Here is a 22968-nt window from a genome sequence, read left to right as displayed (position 1 = left end):
TGCTTCCCTATGCTTTACCATGCTTTCACTGTGCTTTACCGTGCCTTCACTGTGCTTTACCATGCTTTCACTGTGCTTTACCGTGCCTTCACTGTGCTTTACCGTGCTATATCATGCCTTCATGCTTTCACTATGCTTTACCATGCTTTCACTGTGCTTTACCATGCCTTCACTGTGCTTTACCATGCTTTCACTGTGCTTTAACGTGCTTTCAAACGAAAACTGTGACACGAAGTGCTTTCACTGTGCACGAAAGTGACACGAAATGGTGCTATAATCATGCCTGCACTTCGGAAGTGACACCGAAAGCACTTTCATGTACACAGTGAACACGAAAATGGTCATGGAATGTGACACGAAATGGTCCAAAATGTGACACGAAATTGCACGAAAGTGACGTTAATACGAAATTATACGAAAGTGACACAAAATGGTTCGAAAGTGACTACTTTCGAGACATGTCCTTTTACGGAATGACCTGTGCTTCACGAAATGTTACGAAAGTGACAGGAAAGCTTTTCAATGTTCACGCACGTAAGTGTTTACGACATAGCACTGCTTGTCTTATGCTTTACCATGCTTTCACTGTGCTTTACCGTGCTTTCACTGTGCTTTACCATGCTTTAGCACACTGTACTATGGGAAACTTTTATGTTTAATGTGCTCCCTCATGTCAACTTATTTACCAAAAGTAAATAAATATCTACAGTAATGAAATACATACTGTATATACAAAGTGATATATTACTAGGTAAATAAGAATGACTGCGGGACGCAATTACAAAGTGGAGAGGGTTGGAGAACTCTCTGTAAATACCAGCTCTTTAAAAAGTCAAGGCCTCTGAGAGCTGGGCTAGTGAAAACTCTTAATCGAACACGCCCCCCTCGGGGTCGGTGCAAAGGCAGCCCTGTCATACTGCCCTGGAGTGCACTTGGGAGAGGGGAGGTGGAGGTCCCACATGGGGTCGACTGCAAGCCTGTAGCTCAGAGTTCTAACTGGCTCCATTGCTCACCAAGTGTTACTGGTCCCCCGGTAGGAGCCTGCCTGACCCTTTGTATTAATCTCAAGGTCGGCTATAGGCGGCACTGAAGTGAAAGGATCGGCAAAGCTGTATTAGCAGAGTTCTGAGGTTCCAGCCCTTTATCTTTAGTTTAGAATGTTAACCCTTTCTCTGTCAATGACTTTTCTCCGCACACTGAGCCAGTGCCTTACCTGAATCATGTTCCGGTATTGTTGTTATGCCACATTGCTGCCAGTGGTTCTTTTTCTGAAAGGGTAAGCGACACAATTAATGCCATCTGCTAAGAGAGAAACAGAAAATCACTACCGTCTGAAGAGTGGAAAGAAATTTTCTAACATGTGAGTGGCTGTGTGTGTGGGTGTGCGAGAGAGAGAGAGAGAGAGAGAGAGAGAGAGAGAGAGAGTGTGTGTGTGTGTGTGTGTGTGTGTGTGTGTGTGTGTGTGTGTGTGGTGTGTTGGAATTAAGTGTATCTCATAAAGGCTCTATCTTTGGGGTAGTGTCTCATTTCTGACACAGTCCAGAGCAGTCCAGCCTAACTCCAGACTTAATCCCTCAAGGCTTTATTCTGAGTCTACCCAACAGCCAGCTTGGTTAGAGCTCGAAGCCCAATCTCCTTTCTTCTCCTGGGAGAGGGTTTCAGATTGCAGCATGCCTGTGGTCAAACCTCTCTCCACCACAATAACTGACATGGTTTGGCCTTCTAATGATACATCCCAAAACAAAGATGAACATACTGTATGATGGCAAAAGGAATTATGAAAATAAATTACACATCATCATATTTGTCAAATTCTTCATTCTGTTTAGACATAAAAAACTGTCATGTTTTATTCATAGTGTATGTTCGGAACGAGAACAGTGCAGTTTTGCATGTGGTTGGTTTCTGAGAGGACACTCGCGTTATATTTTTTCATTAATATTAGTGAGGAAGGGCCAACAGTAAAACAGTTTGTAGTAGTAGATTAAGCATGTAGAAGACGATATTGTAAGCTGATAAATGTACAGCCACCACAATACAATTCAGACAACTGCATTGATTTGAAGAAGCTTTTATGCTAACTATGATTGACAATCCTAGGAATGTTTTCAATCTAAAAGTCATCAAACTTAAATTCAACTCAAGGTAGTAAAAAAATAAAATAAATAATAATAATAATAATAATAATAATAATAATAATAATAATTCTTAGCAGAATAGAGACATGTGAAGTCTGAACTATGATACAAAGTGGAGTCTGCAACGATTCAGAAGAAGAATTATGATTAGAAAAAGCCGATCATGTGAGGATACCAGGGAGCGGGGCTAGTAAATGGCACCAATTACCACTGCGCTCTCTTTTTTATTTTCCACTTATTAATTCTCTTTTAAAGAATGAGAAGAGTTGAAATGGGAAGTTATTTCAGCTGGATAGCCTCCGTTCTGCTGTCTTCTGAGCCTGTTCTCGCAGTGAAGACTGCCCAGAAAATGATGAGGCAGACTCCAATCTCACATCAAGTTAAGCAACAGAACCCAGGAAATGTAACAAGGTCAGGTGGAGAGCTGATTGTGACAAAGTGAGATTGCAATCACGGGAAGGCATGTTTTCAGCAGAGTGCTTGCACACAATTGAACTGCTTTAGATTTTTGTCTGGCACTCTCTTTTACAATGCTGGGTAGATAAAGAGCTAGCAGCATTTCAAATTGAGTTTATATTGCCTGTATTAGCTATCTTCTCTTCAGCGTGGCTGACGGTATCGAATTAAAGTTACGCTGCTTGGACTATTGTCATAACCTCCTGTGACAGAGAAAGAATGAACCTTGGTTATAAATCTCCCTCCCAACCGGTGAGGGCACTGTGTAAAGGGAACAGAGTGCCCTCGACTGGATAGCCTGACAATTCATTCCAAGGGTTAGGTGGAAGTCGGCCATCTAGAAAGGGGGCAGAGCTACAGTACACCAAGTCATCGACCCGGAAGGGAAGCGATGTGGCAACCGAGGATTGGTAGAGAAACAATTGCTCTCACTAATAAGGGGGCGTGACTGACGGTACAAAAGGGGACATAACAAGGTGACCTATTATGGTAACGCTGAACCAGAAGGAGTACTGTGAAATTATCTTGAGTGTTTTGTTTGTTTTATCATCATTAAAAATCTACTTGTTTGTTATTATTAGACGGCTAACATGATGTGGAGCTGTCGCTACAGACCAGCACTAAACCAGGACAACACTGCACTTTGAATCACAAATAAATTGTAATTCACCACAAGCACAATAACAATCACTCTGGACTTGTGAACATGTGTCTTTGTGTGCGTTCTAACTACATCCATTATTTACGAAGTGTGTGTTATTATTTTCGAACTTCAACCCGTGTTTTGGAACAGTGCGATACACGTTGCTGTGTATTGCCTGGGATTATTCTTTGTGGTTGCCAGACCAGGATTATAAAAATAAAACCTGTTCGGATTGCGAACTTTATTGTCTGTCTTCTGCTACACAATCACATCATCACTACACCTGCGCACTGCAAACCACTTTGCCACACCTCCTTCGCCCTGGGTTGGAGCTAAGAAAGAGTTTGAGCATTGAACACCTTTTAACCCTGGAACCAAAGGGCATCACTATAGTACTTTAGCTCTTTAGCTCTCTCGTCTATGGCACTACTCAATAAAATTACCAAATCAAACATTCTCTAAACACATGCCTGCGATGGCAAAAAAAAAAAAGCAAAGTTTCTGTGCTAAGACATTCGATGGAGCCTTCATTTAAACCATGTATTCGGCATTTGCCTGAATCTGTACACTATGCGTTTAACCTAATGATTTTCACACGTGTAAACAGCTTGGCTTAAGAATGCTGCGACAGCATTTAGAAAATCAAGTGCTGTATCATCTATCCCCCTGGCAAGCTGTGATGATGTTAGGAGCCCCCAGAGAGTAATCAGCAGGCAAGAAGAACATCTGATCGGGTTTAATTGCTCATCCCCACAATGCTCTTCCAATTTTAGTAGTTAATTCAAGCCCTGTCACCCTTTTGCCAGGCTCCAAGTGATAGGCTTTGAACTCCTTGAAGAGCTTCCTGGGCTCAAACCCGTCAAGGCGTGCAAAGGGCATGTCTATCCCATGTTGACCCAGCTGTGTGAACAGGTACCTGGTGTAATAACAGCAGACTAGTCAGTGCCACTCAGACCTGTTCTTCTACATAGAGAAGAGTGCATGGTAGTACTGACCCATACTTAGGAAGGGGCATTAGTTTAGATGTACTTAAAGAGCATGGTGTGATAGGGAGAGTGCAGTAAGCCCTGCACCTTTATTGAGATATTATAAACCACATGTGCATTGACTTTATAAGTCAAGCACTTTTATTTAAACCAAGAAGTTCTTGAAACGATTTCATTGTGTTACAAATGAACAGGTTCTTTCTCTCAGTACGGTAGGTACCAGCAATGCTTCTAACAACGGTTTCAGCTCCAAGCCCACCATTCAAGCCACTTTATTTACATGTGCTTGCACCCTTGGCTTTAGTTCTTGCAGATCCCTGAATGAACTCTGTTGTATACGAGAACTGCCGTAAATAGGAACAGTATTTTAGTTTCCTCTGGTTTGTAGCAGGGGGATTGCAGCTTTGGATAGCCGGTGTCTGGTACAAGGAAATCACAATCTTACCGTACTGACAACAGAAAGAAGCGACGGCCAACGCTGTCAGCTCTATGAGACTCTCCAGACTGAACAAAAGAACTTCAGAGAGCAGAGGTCCTCTATCTCCAAAATCTAATGAAATAATCGCTTCATTCAAACAGCTCCGGAGAGACAGGAAACAATGCAATATTTTATCTGAAACCTTTTCAATCACTCCTTTGTTTTTTGTTTTTCAACATTATCTGTTTGGTTATCATAAGAACAAAAAAAAAAAGTTTACTGCTGTTCCGCTATGTCTTTAAAAGGAGAAAAAAAAAGACAGTTACAGTATCTAAATCCCAAGAGCCTTTGTATTTTCTTGGAAAGACTTTTGTTATAACGAATGAAAGCAGAAGCAATAAACTACGCAAAATATAAAGCACAAAACTACTGCTAGGCCGTTCTGCTTGGAGCCAGATAACTGGCTGTCTTTGTCATGTAACCTCACTGTAAATGATAAGCACTATACAGCATTTACCCAGAGAAGCTCCTAACACTTTGGGAATGAGAATGTATGCACAAAGGGGCTATCCTGTTATACATATATTACTTTATATATTACTTCATTCATAAATCCTAAACTAAGAAACTTTGAGACATATTTTCAAAGTCAACTGTTAATTTTCACTAGAACCAAATAGCTGATTTACATCTCCAATGTGTTTTTTTTTTTTTTTTTTTTTTTTCATTTTATAACATTAATATAATTTTTCATTAAGCTAATTAAAGAACGGGGGAATCGCTTAAAAAAAAAAACACATGGCCCTTAGGGACATATTTTCAAGTTGTTTTTTGCAGTCTAATTAACTTCGATTTTTTATTAACTCATTTTTTTAAAGGAAATAAATAAAGGCAAAGTAATATAAATCGAAGGTCTCACAAGCACCATCTGGTTATTTGCTTCAGTTTTGAAAATAGACTAATTTTCAGTGTATTATCTATCCCTTACCAACAGCAGGCTAGCCTTTCAATAATGTACTGCTAACCACTAATGCTGGCTACCAGATCCAGCCTTTGTGTGAGCAATAACGATTTGTTTACGTCAAAAATTGATTGTAGCACTTGGACTCCATCACAGACACAGGCTCAGTTTAATTGCTGCACACAGACATCAGTTAACAGGGCTTTTCAATGTCACCCACTTAGACTGACAGCTCTGCAAAAACGACAACCACAAAAAGTTCAGAAAGATCTAGTAAAAAAAAAATCAAGATGAAACTCCATCCAATACTCTCTTTCCAGCCTAGAACAAGAAAACGTTGTTGGTGAACCACAGAAATGCCAAAAACTGTTAAAACATTGGCTGACATATATTTCCTTTTGCGCTACCTCCCCATATTACAAGCACAACATGATACAATATTATAATAAAAAAAGAAGACTCAGCTTGGAATTCTACTGCTGTTTCCACACTGTGTGAGGATCAGTGATGTCAGCACAGGCTTCTATGCATCTCAATCATTCACAGGTACTCTTCGTTCTATTTATATTCGCTTTGCAGTTGAAAGAGCATGCTTTGTCAGGTAATGTGTTGTGTGTTTAAGCGTTATTGCAGACTGACAGCGCCGGGTGCACTGCTGAGATTTTAAATGGTATCCCAAAAAGAAGGACCATTTTTAAGTGTCAGCTCGCCCCTGTTTCTGTACCAGTCCTGTTTCTTCCTCTCCTCCCTCCCCCTAGGCTGTCACAGGAATGGGGTCTGACATCTCAGCCTCGCAGCTTCTAAAAAGTAATCAGCCATTACAGCTACTTTCCAGCCCCTTACAAAGTTCTGAATAGCCTTATGTAAGGATCTTTTTTAAAGAGAAAGAGAGGAAATTCCTGATATAATATATATTTTATTTAGGCACTGTATGCTCGTTCCTTGCTTAGTTATGTGACTGCAGTTCAGCATCTCCCTCTACTGAAAACCAGACTAGCTCAGTGAGGTTAACCACATTCACTTAAACACAATTAAACTGATCAGCCTCTGGAGAATGCATTCAGTTTTCCAATGAATCATTGTCTAATTCCTTTTGTGCTTAACCACGATATGTATACAAAACCCGGGCGTTTTCTACGCTGCTCGTCCAAAAAAAAGTCACATATTTTAGTTTTGTTTTTATTTACGCATTTGATCTTACCCCTGATCAGGAGAGTGGCACTTCCTTGAAAACGGACCCCCTCCCCCATACACTTAAGCACGGTACACGCTAATTGGGGTGTTGATGTATAAAGGCTATCAAGTTATTCTACAGATGACTATGAACTTGTGACCCCCTGGCCCAGAGGAGAGTGACCTGAGCCACTAACACTCATATCTGTCAATAAACAAGACTAGAACAAGAATACTGGCGAATTGCAAACTGGTGGTAAAGGCCAGGTAGTTCAGTTCACATAAATGTTTTCTGTGGTTGAACAAAATGCAGTACTGCATAGCTAAAGCATTGTTAAGCACATTAAAACACGCTGAAATCATAGTAAAGCATGGTAGATGCCTATTAATGTGTGGAAAACTACACTGCCAAGTTAATTAATAGAAACCTTTCTAGAGGAAAGGTCTAGCTCCAGGAAGATTCTCTTTAAATAAACAAGCATTAGCAGCGATCTGCTCGCCAGCCTGTCATTTGCCGAGCAGAGAACGCTGCAGAGAGTGCTAGGTGGTAATTAAAGGGTTTTCTCAGGGTGTGTGAGGGCAGTCTGGCTGCTTTCACTGAGCCAGTCAGCCAGAAACAGACAAGTCCCACAATCCTTTTCACAAACCTTTTTTCTGCTCTGCTGTAGATATTCATAGGGCTGCTTCACAATGGTTCTGCAAGCTTATAGCTGATACCCTGATTGTGTTCCAGGGCCTAGCGTTTCAAAACTTACTTCCTCCCATAGCCTAACCACTAAACCTATTATCTTTCACACTCAAACCACTGAGCTATTGAAAAACCCCTGCCTTCCACACTGCAGGCCAGCACTTTAACCACTGAGCTACTCAAACCCGCTACCTTCAACACTGCAGCAGTATGCATCAATCTTTTGCTGTGTGTTTCAACGTATAATGTAAACTCCTTATTCTCCAGTGGAAATCTAAACACAGACAACAAGGGAGTGTGCGCATGATGTTTATATATGAATCATTTAAAGCAAAACGCACATACAGATCCACCATTAAGAAAACGCTCCACAATTAATGCCCAATGGGATTGGAAACGTATTCCTGATTCACTGAACAACACTAGGTGCAGAACAATAGGGGGAAAATAACTTGTAATTGTGTGTGCAGTATTAATGAACGCATTGAAAAAAAAAAACACCTCCTTTCAGGTTTCAATTGAACGGACTGCTGTGGACAATAGCTATGTAGGCCTACCAGGCAAGTTTCGTTTTAATCACAGATTCTACTGAATACTGTCTAAAGATGGCAACTCAAGGGTGAAGATGTGGCTATTTTCCAGCCACTACACTCTTCAGACAGCAAGCACACTATGAATAACAGATCCTGCATTTACAGTCATGCAAACCCTGCTATTAGGGTATTACCTACATGGATTGCTGTATGCATAGGAATGAATGGCAGCTTTTGAAGTAGACTTTTTCTGTGTTTTCATGTTTGTATTCTTACCATTAGGCTTACAGAATAATATAGCCTTTTATTATTATTATTATTATTATTATTATTATATTATTATTATTATTATTATACTTGTATAGCTTGATAAAATGAATCATCTAATTTTTAGCTGGATTCAATCATAAATGAATAACACCACTGCATTATTCATACCTCAAAGAAAAATAATAATATTCTCCAGAATGAGGTATTGGATGAGAGGGAAACAGAAGATAAAAGCAAAACAGTCTCATAAAGCAAATAAACCCATGCATAAATGCATTCACTCTCAATTAAACAGACAGTCAACCCCTACAAAACATGTACCATAGTGAGGGGGCCTACAGTACAATAGTATGAGTCTGTCTGTAAAAATATTTGTCAGTGTTTCAGTGGAATGTTATTAGTAAAGAATTCATGTCCATGCTTGATTAGTTATCTTGTCAATTAAAATCTACAGTGAATTATACACTAGTTAGGCTATTGGAAGTGAGCAGGTCAGCAGTTGAACATACCTTGTGCCTGTTAAGAGGCTTAGCAAGATTTTTTTCTTTTTTCTGTTTTTGGTGTTATTCTTCTTCACACAGTACATGTTATATTGAATAAATTCATGACAACGATTGCTACAGTACTTATCTTGCAAAAAACATGGTTACATGTTTACGTATCCACAATTGTAAAAAAAAAAAATCATTTAATGGCATGTAAAAGACAAGTATATGTATGTATGTATGTAATGTAATGTATACACATACGTACTATTTTGTTTATTATTTGTATCATTTCTCAGCAGATTCATCAGAACAAGAGAATCCTGCTAAGCAGATACAATTGTGAAGGAACCATTTTTCTTCTAACAAACATACATTTCTCAAATACATGTACATTTATTAAAAATAAAATATATAAATAAAAAAAATAAAAAAATCAAGGCTAATACAACATCAAAAGATAGTTGTTTTAATAAATCCTCGAGATAAAACCCCCCTCGAGGTGTGCTGCGTTGAGCCAGCAGCCGAACCCCGTCTTCGAATTTACCACGAAAATTAGCCACTTACCCGGGTGACAGGCGGCTGCGGGCGCCGGTTGAAGAAAGCGACCCTCGGAGGTTCTGCGTTCCTATTCTGACCTTCAGGCGCAGAACATCTGCCGGGCTAGTACAGGGTGCGATGTGTACAATAATCCCATGAAAACGCAGACAGACCTGTGTTTCTGTGTGCGTGTTAGCAGAGAGCGCAGCCTTTGCCTGTATGCCGGCAGCAGGCTACAGTTTGATAGCTCGGAGCTGCATTCAGTGAAGCCTCACAGAACAAGCTATAATTTAGCGAGACACGTTTAAGCAGTCCCACTACACCGTATATAACAGAATAGACTGGGCGAGCTGAAGTTTAATTATTTATTTATGTACTGTATTTGTTTGTTTTAGTTTCTGCCCAACCCAGATTCAGTTGCGATGCTGTTCATTTTAATGGGTCAGTTCTAGAAGAGGTAAAAACCAATATATTTGTATAACACACATAGAATAATAAATGCATTAGAAATACGACAGCGTAGGAAGTAATACGAGCATGAGTGTTTGTTATACAGAGCAATATCGAACAGATTTGTGTAAATAGAATACAGATACAATGAGTATACCAACGCATTTATGGAAAATATGTACCAAGATTAAAAAAATAAATAAATAAGGTAACTCTTGTCACAATGTATGCAGGATACAGGATCATACGCTTAAAAATACATTTAGGAGATATATATATATAACCTATTTAATATCATATAGCACATACTAACTATTATTTGATCATAACTATATTTCATATACTGTATATGTATTTTTCATATAAGAGTCTGAAGCAGAATAAAAAGTGAATAGAAATGAAATTGATATGAAGCTCGATAAAACGGTTTTATTTCGAATACCCCCAGATAGATTTAACCTATACAGTCGTGAACAGCATATAAATCAGTATGATTATTGTATAACATACAGTAAAATGAATATAAGCATAGCGAAATAGATGGAAATCCTACAGAACGAATAAAACATGTAACAATGAATTTGTGCGTGTGTGTCTATCTATCTATCTATCTATCTATCTATCTATCTATCTATCTATATATATATATATATATATATATATATATATATATATATATATATATATATATATATGTGTGTGTGTGTGTGTGTGTGTGTGTCCATCATTGCTTTGGCATTAGTCATGCCAATAAAGCACTTGAAATTGGCATTTAGAGAGATTGAGAGTTACTGCAATGTCATTTCTCTATACCCACTCTGTTGTCATGTGTTTTATTTAAGTGTTGACAGCCTTATCCTCCTTATCCTGTGTTCTTGAGTAATGGAGAAACCAGTGTGCAGGCCTATTATTTAAACTGCTCATGCATGTCACACTGAAACTATCGCTGTCCTATATTACACAGCTCTTTCAGTCATTTTGAGTTTTGGGGGATTATGAACCACCAGGAAGATCAGCACCTGTGGATGTAAGAGCAGATATGGGAGAATTGGTGGGTTTGACAGGAATGATTGATGATTAACAGGAATGCAAGGAATGGTATCTGTGTGTTTCTGAAAAGACTCCTAACAGCCCATATCAAGTACAATGCTTTCAGAAGCAGTTTTGAATACCGTTGCAAATAATGCTCTATCGAGACACAATGGGTAGTCATAGAGAACAAGCATAGTTGGTATATTTGTGTAACAATCTCTATGGTATTCATTCTTTAATGTGAGTTAAGAAATGGACATGCCAGAATGCCTGTCTCAGCTGGGTTCGAGCTCATGTAAGAGTAATGAAATCTCTATATACAGCACAGGTATGTACATGTAAGCACGCCTGTCTTTATTGATCAGCTGGTGCTACATAGAAGGCAGTGTGGTCCAATGGTTAAAGTCCAGGGCTTGTAACCAGAAGGTCACCAGCTCAAATCCCACCTGTGTCACTGACTGACTCACTGTGTGACCCTGAGCAAGTCACTTAACCTCCTTGTGCTCCATCCTGCATACAAATTGTTAAATCAATGTCCTTATTGTGACTGCATATAATGCACAGTTCACAGCCTACCTCTGTAAAGTGCTTTGTGATGGTGGTCCACTATGAAAGGCACTACATAAAATATGGATATTATTATTATTATTATTATGATAGGACACCTCCAGCCAGGGTGTCACCTTAGTCCTGCTACTATTCTAAGGAGTATGGTAGAATGCTGGCTAGAGCTGTGGCTCCTCCACCTGAGTGTAATTATCTTCAGCAGGAGTGTTTGTGATAAAGACCAGCAGATATTTAAATGCACCCCTGGTAACTGGCTTGCCGGCACCAGTCAAAACTGGCAGGGTCCCAGAAGCTGGTTACCAAGGTTCATAAATGGGCTACCAAAATGCCCTGCAGGATTTAGTAGCCAGTTCAGCTGTTTAATATCAGAGCAGAAGGAAATAAACACCAGATAAATGGCTTAAAGGTTAGCATTACTATATGTGTCTTTACCTTGAATGGTCACGGGCTGATACAGGCCAGGTATGATGTGTGTAGGATATCCACCTGTCTAAAACTGAGGCAAATCATTGCATCGCTCAATCACAATCCCAAGAAAAAACAAATACTGCATGCTAACTAAGTCAAACAGACAAATGTTTCAGCTAGTGTCTTCACAGGTGCAAACTGCAGATGAAACATTTGTGTAAGTGGCTTTGTTTCTTATAGTTTTATCTTACACATGCAGATAAATCCAAGAGAAAAAAGCTGTGGACTTGCTGCACAGCTCTATAGCATTCCAATAAACAGATATAGATGTTTACCTCTATATTTTATTATACCATATACTTCAAATTCCCTCAGTCTGTATCAGAGTCCCTAACCCTCACATTCTTACCCCAGTCACCTACTGTAAGCCGTCAAAATGGACAGATCCATAGAATTGTCACACATATGGAGTAACAGGTTTGTTTGGCCCAATCTAGGCCTCAGACTAAACTAAAAGCTATAGAAGATGTTGAGAGCCCCAGGTAGACTAGAAACCAGTTGATGTGGTCACCATGCCTGGCCCCAAAGGGCAGAGACAGTTAGCAGGTGAAGTGAGATGGTAAACAGATACATACCTTTGTGTCTTCACTGTAAACCTGAAACAACATTACCAAAGAACAAGACAAATAAAAGACTATTGTCTTCAACTCAAGTCTTCAAAGACTACACATCGATTTGAATGATAACTCAGCTCTCCATTCTAGAAGTATTTCACTGTGTACCTTTTTAACATATTATAATTGGCCAGGCGATTCATTAGTCACCCACTTAATTATTAAACAATAGAAATGATTGAACACTATTTGAAAACGATTTGTGAAGGATACTGTAACACACACACACACACACACACACACACACACATATACATATATATATATATATATATATATATATATATATACACACACACACACACACACACACACACACTCACACACACATTAACTGCATTTGTTTTTATATTGTAGGCCTATGCAATGTTTTCTCTTTTTACTTACAGTTTTCCTAGTCATATTAAGTTATAATATTTCTTGATGGTGTTTGTAACGCTTTACTGTTTTAACTTTCTATCGTAATATTTCCATGCGCATATCCTTTAAAAATTCCAAGTACAATAACATTCAGGAGTCGTAGCCTCTCATGCATGCTGTTATATTAATGCAGAATGTGTTTTATTATGCCCTTTGAGATACTGACAGATTGACAGACAGAACGCAGCAGAACACGATTTCAGATCTCGCCCCCTGCTGGTCGCAGTGACACCTGACAGTAGCAGAAGCATGGAAGCACAGAGACGTGAAGCGCTCACCTCCCCTGAGTAGCGCAGGGGTGCCACTTCATCTTCACAGGGGGTGTGTTTAGGTAAAGCCAGCGATATGGCAAGTATTCCCTTCCTGATTGGAGGCTGCAGCCGACTGGGATTCTGTTTGACCTTTATAGTAAGACCATTATAGACAGTAGTTTATTTTTAAGTGTAATGAATTGCAATGTAATTAAAGGCATCAGTGTAAGCATGCCACTCCCCACTGCTGTTTATCTTTTTTTTTGTTTGTTTTTTTTTTTTTTGTTTTTTTTTTTTTTTTTTTTTTTTTTTTTTTTTTTTATTTTTTTGTAGCAGACATAATGACTAATGCCTTTAGTTCCAACTGTAATTTCTGTTCGCTCTCAACTCACAGCCTTCTGAGGCGCATTCGGTAGCTACAATATTCTGTTATCTGCGATTACGAATCCTGGCCCGTCACAAACGAAAGCATGTTTTTTCACTGTTTCAAAAAATCAAGTACTTTCAATTATATTTCTTTCACTTAAAAAAAAAAAAAAAAAAAAAAACGACCCCATTGTTCTCCTCATTCTGGATCCATTTAATCATACAGGTCATTGGCATTGTTGATTGGGTGGTCTGAGAACGTGCAATACCTAATAAATTACATAATAACTAATAAACTATGAGCATTACTACCGGTAGAACCAGTTGAAGCCATGTGTAGCAGGCTTGTTAAATTGACATAATAAATCTTGCCCAGGATCTCCAGACAGGGGTGTTTTCACAAGAGGACTGAGGAGCCAGAGTTCAGATAAGCTACTTTGTTAACGGAGACAGATGAGGTTGTTGTAGGACTGGGAGCAGACACCAAGAAAGGAAGAGGCAGGCAGGCAGACACACAGCATGGAAATAATAACATCGCTATGTGCATTGTCAGCCACACTGGGTGTGTAAATAACACTGGCGCTGTATGCATTGTCAGTCACACTGGGTGGGGAAATTTAGATGTAGTTTAGATGTAGTCTGGTCACACCTGCCCCTGTAAACTAATGTATTTCTGCCGGTGGTTTGTAAATAAAATGTGTTTTTGTTTGATTTATAAAGGAAAATGATTCATTTTGTCAAATAAAGTATGTGCTAGACGTGGCAGGGCTTGGAGGTTTGACAATGAATTAACTCTGGAAAGCCAGTCCTTTGTGCTGTGCTTTATTTACAAACTGAAAGCTTCATGAACATTTGTGTACATCGGTGCGAGTGACTCAACACAGAGGACCACCGCGTGTTTAATCGGGATCCTTAGGCCCATAGGCAGGGATTCATTTAGGGGATTTTACTCTCTCCTAAACTGATTTAGTTTATGCCGGGATAAGATTCCTGACGCGAGACCTCTTTTATAGGGGAAGCCGTGCTCGGCCTGAGTTTGGTTCAAAGCACATTTCGTTATTTGATGATATCACTTTACTCAAAGACCGAAAGACTGCCTGTTCTCTGTTTTGTTCTTTGCTTGCTTGGAAGGTTCCATTTTGCAATTTGAGCAAAATAATTTTTCATTTTGTTCCTTGATAAGCTGATTGACCAAATCTTAACTCTAAGCATAACATATACTGTATATATTTATTTTAAAACCTGGACGCCTGAGAGCCGTTTCAACTGCAAACCCGCGGTGTCTCTCTCGTTCTCTCGGATACTTATACGGTATATAACACCCCTGTTGCACCAGCTAGTCCAGGATTAAGAACCTTATGACAATTACATCTTTGACTCTAGTATTCAGCAATTGCATGGCAGTGTGTGCTAGGGAAATAATCATGGGTATCAAAGGTAAACAGAAACTAAGTGGACATGATTGTAGTTAGAACATTCACGTTTGCCCAGGAGCTGCGTGCTGCAGCTGTACATCTGCGTTCCTGCAGTAGATGGAAATGGATAAGCTACTGTAGGTTTACAATGCAGGTTTATTACCAGTTCTGTTTAAACCTCTACAGCTAGGCTAAGTACTGGTGAATGGAAGTGCATTTTGTCTTTTTGATTTTTCTTAATGGTAAAAAAGTCCCTATAATGGCACCAACTCACCTACTGACAGTGGAACTTCACATTGCCAAAGAAAAGGAGAACACTGCGCTGCAAACATACTGTCACAACTGTGTTGCAATGAAAGAAGATAATAACTGAAGACATTTCCATCACTAACATCCTCAAACCCTGGTTTTCATTGAAGTGTAAAGACACACAATGCTGAGCATGGCCGCTGAGCCAGTCAGAGCCTCCATTCCCCTGCTAATCTGTCACCGGGTCAGTGGATTCGTGAGGAGTCAGGGGTGGTTTGTGACCTGGGAATGCAGTTACCCAGTGGTGGTGACAAGCTGGTGAAATGAGCAGCATCTCTTCGCTGTCAGATGAGGCCGTGGAGAGGAGCTGTTGGAAGATATTTTTTGGCTGCCCTGCACTGTACCTTTGCGGCTGTAGACTTATTATCTCCTTTCCACATGCCAGCTGAAGCTGAAATTTGTTTTTTGATAGCCCACCAAGGAAGATTTTTCAAATGAAGTAGTGTTCATTCTTTAGAGAATGTAACAAAATAAAAAATGTAAAAAACACTGAAATGTTTTAAACTTGTATGAATGGCAGTGCAGAAGGAGCTGCACTGTATGCTGTTCATACAAGTTTAAAACATTTCAGTGTTTTTTACATTTTTTATTTTGTAACATTCTCTAAAGAATGAACAATACTTCATTTGAAAAATCTTCCTTGGTGGGCTTACAGTAATTTATATAATCAGCCTGTAGGCAAATTAAATAGTCACCAATTATAAAAATTCTAGTTATTCATCGTAATCCATTCTCTTTCCAGTCTTTGTAACTGTACAATTAAAATGGGTTATTTTGTGAAGTTATTTTGTGTTTAATTGATCAAATACAATTTTAATTTACGGTTGAATATATTTGCATATTTTTAAAAAAATAAGTAGCTTCAAATTATATATGCATTGTCTTTTTTTGTTTGTTTTTACTGCCGCTGTTTGCAATCATTCCTAGTTTTTATTAATACAAATAATTAAATAAATATACAAAAAACTGAGGTTCAGCTTCATTGTAGAAGAACGCATAAGATGTGTATATATAAAAATGATGCTGACACTGGACCCAGCTCTCACCAAGATAAGCACCAACTAAGACATAGCTGCATTTACTGTAAACTAATGTGAGCCATCTGCGTTTCCTTCCATTTGATGATATAGATATCCTTCTGCCTGGTGTTGATAGCTGACGTGTAATAATGGCTCCAGGGATCAGCCTACTTTGCCTCCCTGGTGCATCAGCACACACAACGGCTGCAATGCTGGCTCCAGGGATCAACTACAGTGCGGCCTCCCTAGCACATCCATAGGACAACAGTCTGGACTCTGCTGAGTAGGGTACTTCTCTGGGGTTTTCAAGTGGGCACCTTCCATCCTTGGTGTTTCGTCGACTAGGCCAGACCTTGAGGGTTCGACAGTGATTCTGGTGTCCCATCATCACCCCCCTATGTCCCTGACTAAGCTTACTTACCATCAATGTTTACATCAATGTTTTTTTTTTAATTATTATTTTGACTGTGCTTGTGGTCCCCAATCAGAATCTCTTCGTCTCAACCAGAGCCAGTTGCTGCTCCTCTCTGCTGCTTCAGATAAGTTCTTCACTATGCGTCGCAACTTTTGACCACTGAATCCAATGTCTCTGAGAAACCGGGTAGTGGAGTGTGTCACAAATCCTCAACAACCCACCTCCACTGGATAAACCCGGACTCTCCATCCTCACTGTTCCACTTCAGCAGCTAGTTGAGCGTACCAAAGTTTCTTCCTTTCGTACACCTCATCCACAGCATCCTCCTATGGCACGGTTAACTCTACCAGGTGAACAAGGCATGCTGATCCAGACCACGAGACAATATCAGGTTGAAAGTTAGTGGTGGCAATTTCAGATGGGAAAATAAGCTGTTGTCCAACATCTGCCAACATTTTCCAGTTTCTAGCAGCTTCCAGTTTTGGTTTTAATACCTTTTCTTGGAGGTTGCTCCCCTGAACGGAAGAATGTTGTTCTTCGTGTGTCATATATTGCTGGATTTGCTGCACTTGTCTTCTAATGCTAAGGCCAAACATCGCGGCACTGGTCATGATGCTAAGTAAACCGTCCTTGGCTAAGACCCACCTTACATCCTGTCAAAATGTGCCAATGTAGCTGGTGTTGAACACAAAGGACACCACAGATCCTCTCCTACCCATAGATTAAGGTTCTGTGGTGATGGGAGAACATCTTATGTTGACCTGATGAGGAAACTGATCCTGCTCCGTTCCACTGTCCATAGATCTCACCAGCCGATCTTGCGTTGTTCCACACTCTCCCATCTCGTCCATTCTCTCTGCTTGGCCTGGGAAACTGCCTTTATGCACCTCATCCTATCCTCCTGCTTTTGCACATCATTGACTACCAGCTTCCTCCATTCAGGTGGGGCTGCTTTGTGCCATGTAGGAGGAGCTGAACTGAGACCAAGGCCTTCTTTTCCATGCTGTACTTGCCCCATGATATCACCGATACAAAGGGCAGTTTTTGCATCTTCTGCAGCTTCCTTTGCTGCCCACTTTCTAGCAGTTTTCAACACATATAATGATATATATATATATATATATATATATATATATATATATATATATATATATATATATATATATATATATAGATATATATATATACACCACCCACTCAATATATCGCGGGTGTTGGGATCCAATATAAATCTGCTATATGCACAAACCCGCTGCATTGAAATATTCCATTCCCAACAACAACATAGGAGGCTTGTTGCTAGGGAGCTGACGTCACTGCCTTGTGACGTTTGCTAGTGCAATGCTGCCACATGTGAACACTTCGCTGACTAAATAAAACCTGCTTCAGCAAGTAGATATTTAATTTGCTTTGTGCTGTTGTGCAATGTGTGTGTGTGTATGATAACAGTACGATATTAATGTTTTTTTTTTATTGTTTTGTATATTGTTGCTTGTGATGTGTAATACAAAATAAAACAAACAGTAATTCTAAGTGCCTATGTACATTGCAGCTAAGGCATACATAGTTAGACAGTAAAAATGTATATATATATATATATATATATATATATATATAGAGAGAGAGAGAGAGAGAGAGAGAGAGAGAGAGAGAGAGAGAGAGAGAGAGAGATATGTAATTTTGAAATACATATTGCCTTTAGACCTGTCTCTTTAGCTCAAGGAGTCAGGTTGAAGTCTCAAATCTGTGTACACAGTCTATAATGCCGGCTGCCTGACAGTTTCAATGAATAAATAGGATGTATAGGAGGTACAGTGAGTCTGACTAGCCTTGCGTTGCAAAGTAGTTTGTGATGTGTAGCAATGCAAGAGCTTCAGACAGTTCCCCGCAGATGTAGCCCCACAGCTTTTGATATGAGAGCAAGGTGGCAGTTACTGTACTGTGTGCTGCGTGTGAGATTGTGAAACATCATGTTCCTGATGGTCACCCTGACTGACAGGCTGCAGAGGCTGGGGGGGGGGGGGGGGGCTAAAAAAAGCACTAGAATTGAGAGTGAACAAGGACTGTTTTTATAGACTGAGTCCTTTGCTGCCACAGCTACACAGCATTCATCTGATCTGCTCACATCATTATCATTGTTAAACAGGGTGTTGTCTTGCTTGATTACTTCATTGATAGATATATTGAGAAACTGAAGTATTGATTGAAACCTCTGGAGTGCATTTACACATTTGAGAAACCAATAGTAACTGACAATTGATCTGAGCTGAGAGTGATTGCCTGTGCTAGACAATGAAGTAACCAGCTCGGAAATCCTTTAGGTACAAAGCTGGATTCACCCCGATTAGTACTAATCTTGGACTACTCAATGTTAACTTAGGTAAGGTAGTCCAAGATTAGAACTAATCAGGGCCTGTGAAACTAGCCCGATCCCCCTTCATCTTCATAAGGTTTGAGGAAGAGGGGTAGGGGGACGATGCTGCAAGAGAGTTTTCCCATTCAATCCATTTCGAAACCATTTTGCTGTACCCCAATTTGAAGTATCTGGTTGGTTGGTTATAAACCTTTGGTGTTTTTCATTCTTTGACAAAGCAACATGACAAGCAGGGCAGGAAATAAAATAAGTTTTGTCTTGAATAGGTGGGCATTGTTTGATACCTCCCTTGCATGGCTATAATACAGTATGTAGGCATATTTAAAGGACTTTTACTAGGTCCTTGCGTTTAGGAACACAGTAGTGGTAAACAATGCACTGGCAGTATTCTAGAGCAGCACTAGTAGCAACAGCTCTTTGCTAGAGAGTAGTCCTGTAAAGAACTAAGGAGGTCTGTATTGTATATCCATCAGTGTCTTTATTTTATTGAATTTACTGGCACACAGATGCTTTTATGAATAACGGCCAGAGGGAATGGAAACAACAACAACAACAACAACAACATCATGAAAGTCCATTTCTGTGCTGGTCTGTGATTTCCAGGCCTGACGTTGTTCCCAAAGTATTTTCCATGTAGGATAATGAATGTTCAGAAACCTGTTAAAGTGCCAAGCTAATCTCACAAAGACTCGCTCCAGATGCTCACAGGAGACACTAGAGAGCTTCGACAAAACATTACAGGTTTAGCTCTTAGTTTATAATGTTTACTTAAGGGGGGGGGGGTCAAACACCACTTTATTAGATTACAAGAATGCTGAAAGTGAGAAAAGGCTGTTCATGATCTCTGATGTCCACAAAGGACTGTGGTTTAACATCTCATTCTGAGGAGGTAAAGGATTGTATATATGGCTCCTGTACATTATAGTATATCATGTAAATGATTGAGTGGGTTACTACCAGCTTCTACACTACAGCGATGACAAAATGTACTGCATATGTGATTCAAATGTATATAGAATTGTTATTATGCTGTTTGTTTTCAAACACACACTCCCTTGAGAAAGGTACTGTTACATTGGGCAGCACGTCTGAGAGTAATAGACTAAAATTGACTTCAATACTTTATTATTATACCAGGAGCAACAACAACCAATTGATATGTCATTTGGGCCTTGGAATTGTCTCGTTCCAATAAGGGCACGTGGCTCTGCACAGTTCTCGGTGTGGTTGGTGCAGTCAGCTTGGTAGATTGATGCCTTGCAATTGACTGACAACAATGAGAAATGATTAGAGGTTAAGGGGTAAACATCTAAGACACTGTAACTCTTACCAGGCTGTGTTCCTGTGGTGTGAGAACCAGCTGAGATCAGAAAAACATTTCATTTGTGACCTGAGCCCTAGATTTGAACTCAGCTCTCCTGTTCTCCAGGGATTAGCGGCAAGGCTGTTGGGACCACCGTGGACCAGGATTCCACCACTGTGTACCAGGATTCTGGATGAGAAGGAAAATTGCATGTTTGTGTGTGTGTGTGTGTGGAGGGGGGGGGGGGGGGGGGGGTGTATCCATAACAGAAGTAAACCTCCCTCCCACATACAAACAGAGAGCGCCTTAGGGGGGGTGAGGGGGTGGGGGGGGGGGGGGGGGGGGGCAGCTGACAACCCTGCTGCAAAAAACAAATGCAAATCGACACCAGCTGCCTGTAAAGTACAGAAGAAAAGACAGCAATAATTAAGTCAGGAATCCTATTTAAAGAGACAGTAAGGTGTGACGTGTTTAATGTACCAATGTACTGCTGTGCCAATAATATTGTTATTTGCAATGTACCTGCACTTCATTCTCATTTTCATCAAACTCTGTTTGAATGTGTTAGAAAATGTAGCAAATTCCATTTTTTAATTATTTTTCATATTTATTTTAAAATGTGTTCTAGGCAGTCTGCCTTGCAGGTTGGCTTATTTAATCTTTAATTATACCATGAAGAGAAACTCACATGCAAGGCTATTGCCAATGCCACAGGGCAACTAGATGCAACTGAAAGATGTATTTGTCGAGGTGATCAACCTCTAATTGCATTCTGTATTTGATGCATTTAGTTTTGTTTTAGACTTTTATGACATAAATTGATATTTAAATGAGATGCACACGCTTGGGTGCAGATGGGGTTTTGTTTATGCATTTAACTCTTTCATTAGCGATTTTCTAGAATGGAAGCAACAGACCATTCAAGACTATGAAGAAAAAAGAAATGAAAACAAATGCATATTACTTTCAAAATTGACCGAAATGTGAAATTGTCTATTGCCAATGCCTCTGGTGAGCAATCTGCATCTGGAATAAATTGTTTCCAGTATTGCTCCTCGCTTTAACTAATGCATACTGAGATATGTATGTATACTTAAGTTATGGTTCCTGTCAAATAAGTCAAAAATGTGAAAATTCTGATCTTCTGCTGAAAGAAGCTGGATATCACTGTCATTTATAAATGGGGGCACAATATATCCCTGCAATACAACACTCATATTTAACACAAGTCTACATTTGAATAGGAATAAAAATCTACCCTTTAATATGTTTAGGACGCACAACCTTCAAATATCATATATCATTTTAAACTATGGAAAAAATGAGCAGGCTAGAATACATTGGGGAATTTTAGCTGTGAAAAATATTTAGTGCCGACTTTGTGTTGGCTCAATATTTCAGAGATTGATTTACTTTTACTCGATCTAGTTCAATTTAATTTATACCCGCAGAAAACTCTTGAGATTATATAATCTAATTTACAAGATACGCCCTAGAAAGACAGCGGCAGCGCTCATTCAGACTGTCAAATAAAAGCAAAAACAGATCTGAAACAATGACAATGGCTGGCTTTTATAAGGTAACATGAACGTTTCAGTTAAAGGCTTAATAAGAAGATGATGCAGGCTAAGCCATATAACCAGGAGCTCAATGATTCGAATCCTGGCCGTGCCAAGTTGCTTATATCAGCTAAGGGCCCACAGGGAGTGCTGCATTATTACACTGATGAAGTTGCAGTTTACCACAGAATTAATGACTGAGGGTGGGGAAAAAAAATCATTCAAATGTAGAATAAGAGCAGAATGCAAGTTATCACCATAAACTCAATTCCAACAGGACCGGTTGAAGTATACTGGTCGCTAAATGCATTAACTAGCAAAGCCACTTTCAATCAACCCTTTGAGTCAACATTCATCACTGCCATGCAAATTAATTAATAGCGTTTGAGCAAAACTATATTGAAATGCATAGAATTCCTCAGGACGGGAGTAGTATAGAAATGGTGTTCCCTACAGAGTCTGTGGATATATACAGTGTGTTGATATATGAAATACAGCAGCCTGTATATATCAGGGACAGTGTTAGTACAGAAAGATTTAGAAACAGAGGCTTCAGAATGAGAACCTTTTACTCAGTGTTTCATGGCATGAGTCCAAAATAGAAAAACAAATGTCTGGATTCATCAAAAGTCAGCTAAGGTCATTTCCATATACCCAGATAGAGCACTCTGCACTGTGGACAAAAACATGAACTTGAAATGGGTTGAAAGAGACACAAACAATATAAGGGTGAAAATGAAAATACAATTTTTTTTGTTTTGGTTTTTTTTAAGTTTAGAATCACCAATTATATTTTTATTTTCTCCCCAATTTGAAATGTTTCAATTATTATTATTATTTTTATTTCAGCCCGGCTCACCGCTGCCACCCTCGCTCTGACTCGGGAGGGACGAAGACAGACACACGCGTCCTCCGAAATGTGTGCCATCAGCCGCCATCAGCCGTTCACTTCTTTTCACTATGCGGGCCCACCATGCAACCATCCCAGAGCTACAACATTGGAGGATCACACAGCTCTGGGTAGCTTACAGGCAGGCCCACAGGCGCCTGGCCAGTCTACAGGGGTAGCTGGTGCATGATGAGCCAAGGACACCCTTGCCAACCTAGACCCTCCC

The 22968-nt window shown here is 39.7% G+C and overlaps 1 protein-coding gene across 2 annotated transcripts in view; it reads right to left on the bottom strand.

Moving 5' to 3' along the window:
• Positions 1–9549, bottom strand: part of dok4 (docking protein 4) — a 32276-nt gene extending 22727 nt beyond the window's left edge. Inside the window, exons 1-2 of one of the 2 annotated variants that reach the window (XM_041221441.1) lie at positions 9319–9549; positions 1214–1268 (exon numbers count right to left, since the gene is read on the bottom strand). The gene's annotated coding sequence lies outside the window, so the exon portion shown is untranslated. The remainder of the gene's footprint in view (positions 1–1213; positions 1269–9318) is intronic. The other variant, XM_041221442.1, reaches the window with a different exon arrangement.
• Positions 9550–22968: the final 13419 nt, after the last annotated feature.

This window comes from Polyodon spathula, chromosome 21 (assembly GCF_017654505.1).
Source record: "Polyodon spathula isolate WHYD16114869_AA chromosome 21, ASM1765450v1, whole genome shotgun sequence".
Classification (NCBI taxonomy): Eukaryota; Metazoa; Chordata; class Actinopteri; order Acipenseriformes; family Polyodontidae; genus Polyodon; species Polyodon spathula.
The sequence above is the reverse complement of the archived record's forward strand: the minus strand, read 5'-3'. Positions and strand labels throughout refer to the sequence as shown.